Raw genomic sequence first — 5,137 nt, 5'->3', positions numbered from 1 at the left:
GAGGACCTGAATGTAGCCTGAAGGGACCTTCCCTCCCCCCTCCCCCCATAACAAAGGTGACCCACCTGCATCCCAGCCGTGCGATCTTATTCTTGGAGGCCCCAGCAGAGCTGTCGGGCTGAATTCGGCCTGTGGTGTCTCAGGCAGAAGGCCTTGGCCTGCGAGAGTAGCGCTGGTTCCACAAATGCAGAAGATCTAAGTCCTAAATGAGGGCCCTGAGTGCTAGTGAGCAGACCTCGACCCCCACAGCGGGCCACACTGAGCAGCGCCCCTGCTCTCAGCTCTAGGAGGCCCTAGCAAGGTAGACAGATGTTGAGTGACCTAAATTCCCCTCTAGTGACGAAGGGAAATGAGGGCTACCTTATGACTCCCAAACTCAGGAGAGGAGGCTCCGGGCGGAGCTGGCAGGCTGTGGTGCCCCCTCATGTCCTCTGGAGATGGTCTCAGGGAGATGAGAGCCTTGGTCTAATGGAATAAGCCCAATTCAGCAAAGGGACCTAGTCCTCAACAGCATTCATGGTTGTGACCCCGAGTGAGGATGGGGGCCCCTCCCATAAGAAACGGGGCAGCAGAAAGCACCAGCCCTGTTTTCAGGCTTGGGAGAATTGGGTATTTTGACATTAGTTGCATTCACTTATTCCCAGGACATCTCAGGGAGGTGAGAGACCAGGTCAAAGGGGGCAGCCTCGGGTTGGCAAGGGAGGAGTTCAGGTTATGCCACGTGTCATGGTGAGAACCTTGAGGACTGTGGGTATGTCCCACATGAAAGCATTCAGGCCAGAAAGAATCCTCACTATTATCATCCCTGGGAGACCTCAAGTATAGATGTCAGGCAGAAATGCCCATCAGTTCCCACTACAGGCTAACAGGGAAAGAAAGGTCTTGGTCTGAGGAGAGTGGTCCCATGTCAGCAGAGGGAGAAATCTTAGACCCTATCAGGAGGCACATTTAGACCTTGAATTGGGATCTTGTGTGGGACCACAAGGAATTCAACCTGCCTGCAACAGCTTTCATTCTTGGGAGACCACATTTAGTTAGATACGGTCATCTTCACTTCCTCCTATTGGGACACAGGGTTGTTGGCTCTTACTATCATATAGGCATCAATTCAGGCAGAAGTTGAGCTTCTCTACCGGGAGCCCAATTGAGGAACCTGAGTGAGGAGTCAAAGTGTCCAGCCCAACCCTTGGATTTCAGCCCAAGAAATCTCTGGGAAGGACTGTCAGGTAGAGCGTCTGCTTCACTTCTTTAGATCACGTCTAAGAGACGTGAGGTCCTTAGTCTGACGGTGCATCCACCAGTCAGCAAATGGAGAGTGGTGCCAAGCCTCTTAAGGAGCCAAGGTGAGGACCTCAAATGATGATCGCAACGAACTCAGCATAGAAAGGACCCTACTGAGCTCGCAGCTCTGGTGTCCCCTGGCAGGGAGGTGGACTGAGGCACCCCTTCACTTCCTTCTCCTGGATCGCAGGGAGGTTTGAGGTGTCAGCTTAAGAGTAGCAGAGGGGAGGGTGCCCAGGTTCTGCCAAGACCTGACATGATAATATTGAAGATGAACCGAGAGGACCCCACTGCCAGCACCTGTTGTCACCTGAGTAAATCCAAGGCAGGGCTGATAGGATGCAGAGTAAAACTCTAAAGCCTCCGTGGTTCCTCTATGGGATTCTGGGAGGACAGGCTGACCGGGAAAACAGGAACCTTGTGGGTCCCTAGAGCAGTGCCCTCAAGGAAACTTGCAGAGGCAGCCTTTGATAAAGCCAAGGTGGAATCTCCCTACTTTAAGGTGCTCACGTCATCTCATTCTCCAGCCTCCAGGTGTCCAAATCACCTGTCATTGGCCCACACTCCTGTCTCCTGTCCCTGACCACAGCCACCATGCCTCGTGGTCAGAAGAGTTAGCTCCGTGCTCGTGAGGAACGCCGCCGTAACAGAGGTGAGACCCAAGGTCTTAACGCTCAGGCCACCACAGCAGGGGTAGAAGAGACCACTTCCTCACCCGCTTCTGTTTCTCAAGGTACTCCCCCGAGCTCCGCTGCTGCTGGCACTCGCCAGGAGCCTCAGGGAGCCGCAGCCACTAGCTCTCGTGATGCAGGGGTTTCATGCCCAGGATATGATGTACGTGCCAAGGGCCAAGTTGAGGAAAGTAAAAATTCCTCCCAGGCCTCAACCTCCAGTGATTCTGGAAAGGATCTTGTAGCCAGGAAGGCAGGGATGTTGGTGCAGTTCATGCTGTATAAATATAAGATAAAGGAGCCCACTAAAAAGGGAGAAAAGCTGAAGATTGTCAACAAAAGGTATAGGGAGCACTTCCCTGAGATCCCCAGGAGAGCCTCCGAGTGCATGGAGCTGGTCTTTGGCCTAGAATGGAAGGAAGTCAAGCCCAACAGTCATTCCTATGCCCTTGTCAGCAAGCTAGATCTCACCGATGATGGGCGTCGGAGCAGTGGCGGGCGGTTTCGGAAGAATGGGCTCCTGATGCTTCTCCTCGGTGTGATCTTCTTGAATGGCGACCGCGCCTCTGAGGAGGAGGTCTGGGAATTCCTGAATGGTTTGGGTGTTTATAGTGGAAGGTGGCACTTCATCTTTGGGGAGCCCAGGAAGCTTATCACAGAAGATCTGGTGCAGGAAAGGTACCTGGAGTACTGCCAGGTGCCCAACAGCGATCCGCCATGCTCTGAGTTCCTGTGGGGCCCGAGAGCCCACGCTGAAACCAGCAAGATGAAAGTGCTGGAGGTTCTGGCCAAGATCCATGATACGGCCCCCACTGCCTTCCCACCCCACAATGAAGAGGCTTTGAGAGATGAGGGAGACAGAACCCGAGCCAGGGCTGCAGCCAGGGCTGGCACTACTGCCACTGCCGTGTGCGTTCCAGGGCCACATCCAGCCTCTCCTCACACCCCTAGTGAGGTCTGAAGCCCACCCATTCTTCACTTTGTGGTTGGAAAAGCCTGTTAACCAGTGTTCCTGATATGCTTAAATAACTTGTTGACATTTTCCCTGCATTTTTAATTGGTGTTCCTTTCAACAGAAAGTTTATTTAGATTCAGAATATAAGTATATGAATGACATGGATGACACACTTATTGCTGTTTGTCAGATTTAGGAGTAAGATTTTGTTTTTTGAAATACAAATTAGAAATCCTTAAATCACTTTTGTGGTCCAGAACAAGAATAACATCACTTTAGGATAAGAATATCCTTGGAAACATGAAAGAACACCACGCTAAAATAAGATCAGAAGATAGCTAGGTAGCTAGATGGAGAGATAAGATAGGTAAGACAGAGAGCTAAAGTCAAAGTTGATCAATTCTTGGTTTGCCTTACTCCATTTAGTCTTAGTCTTTCTTTTGTAAATTTAAAAGATATATACTGGATTTGCTTATGTTTTTCAAGAATGTTTGAGAATATAAATTATAGCAAATGATTTGTTCATGACTCTTATTTTACACAAACATTAACTGAGCATCTGCTCTTAAGAAGTCTCTGTGCTTGTACTGGGGATGTTTAATCAAAAAAGTCCTAGCCTCTGCCCATGCAATTACAGTTTCTCAGAGAAGCTATTATTGTGTGGAAAAGGGTGAGATACTCTCTACTTCAAGAAGAGCAAGTAAAAACTCAGGGTAAAGAGGGGGTGGAGAGAACATATTCCTTAGTTTTCATTGTTAAAAGCAGAATTTTGGCTGATTGGACGGATTTTTTCCGGCTAGAATGCTGCATATTCTCTGACATATCTTAGATGTAAAAAAAAAAAAAAAAAATCCCAGCTGGATTGATGGTAACATCTGAGGTCAAGATAATCATAGTAATAACTGCCATTCCCTAACGTCTCAATACAAGACAGGCACAGTGACAGATGCTTTCCATACATTACATATATTCCACCAGTCCTACAAGACAGGTCTTATCAAACTCGCTTCACAGTGAAGATCCTGAGGCTCATAGAGTTAGAGTTTGGTAATGTGCCAAAATTCATAAGGCTAGTAAATGAGAGGGGTGGGACTAGACTCCTGGTCTAAATTACTGTAGAGCTCGTACTGTTCTACTCCTCCTACCCTGAGACACATCCTGTGTCTTTTATTTCAGTTGTTTTCTCAGTACTTCAAACTTTGTCTTAGGTGATAAAAAGAATGGCCTTGTGCTCAAACTACTGGATTGGAATACGCAGCCAGAGCAGTAAGAACACCAAAATATTTGAGAGGTATAAATAAATAAATGAAAGAGACAATATTTGGTGACAGTATAAGCATCTACGTTTGCGATGTTAGATAACCTCAAAAGACTAGGGGCTCTCAGAATCATCCTCACAGTCTCTTCCCCGTAGAAAGTAAATCTATCAGAACAGAAGTGACGTGGGAATCTTCATCTGGCTGATGAGATAGAATAGATCAGTGTACTTTTTTTCCCTGACAGGCTACCACCACCTGTTCTGGGACTCCTGCCTTGTGCTACAGCTTCCCCATCTCACATTACTCCTGGGCCAGGGACCCATTCTCTGTAAGGTTTGCAGAGCGAAAACTGCTCAAGGGTTTGCAGAGATGTGGAATTTCCTAAGCAGGCTTTAATCCAAGGGATAGAAAGCAAGATGAGGGCCCCGTGTAGGAGGACTGAGGAGACCAAACCCCAGAACATTGGGGGGTGGTCATTGGGACACCAGTCCTGTCTGCTATCAGACACAGAGGGTCTCAGGCAGACCTGTGAGGCTAACCGTACCCTCACTTATTCTTCAGGCCTCTTGGGGCCATAAGAAATTTGTCTAAGGGCAGAGTTCTCAGGCTGGTAGAGGAGAGAGTGTGAGTCTCGCACAGAAATGACAGTGATAGACCTGAATAAAGACCCAGCCAGAACAGTAGGATCCCATAAAGTCCCATCCCCTTTGGCAGCGCCTTGAGGTCCAGAACAGTCCTGGCTGCTTGTGACTAACACTTTCAACTCAGGTCGCGGGAAGGTGGGGACTTTGGGGATCAGCAGAGCCCTCAGCCTTAGATCAGCAGAGAATGGAGTCCCAGGAAGTGTGCAGAGTCATAGTGAAGACCCTGTCTGTGGACATGGGGACCACTCAGTCCACCACTGTCAGGGCTACACTTAGCCCCTCCTCTGCTGTTAGCCCTGGGAGGCATAGGCAAGAGCTGGCAGGGTC

The 5,137-nt window shown here is 49.0% G+C and overlaps 1 pseudogene; it reads left to right on the top strand.

Moving 5' to 3' along the window:
- Nucleotides 1-1,875: 1,875 nt before the first annotated feature.
- On the top strand, nucleotides 1,876-2,903 carry LOC103085443 (melanoma-associated antigen B4 pseudogene; annotated as a pseudogene).
- The last annotated feature ends 2,234 nt before the right edge of the window (nucleotides 2,904-5,137 follow it).

Source organism: Lipotes vexillifer, unplaced genomic scaffold (genome assembly GCF_000442215.2).
Source record: "Lipotes vexillifer unplaced genomic scaffold, Lipotes_vexillifer_v1.1 scaffold1316, whole genome shotgun sequence".
Taxonomy (NCBI): domain Eukaryota; kingdom Metazoa; phylum Chordata; class Mammalia; order Artiodactyla; family Lipotidae; genus Lipotes; species Lipotes vexillifer.
Note: the sequence above shows the minus strand (reverse complement) of the source record. Positions and strands in the feature narration are given on the sequence as shown.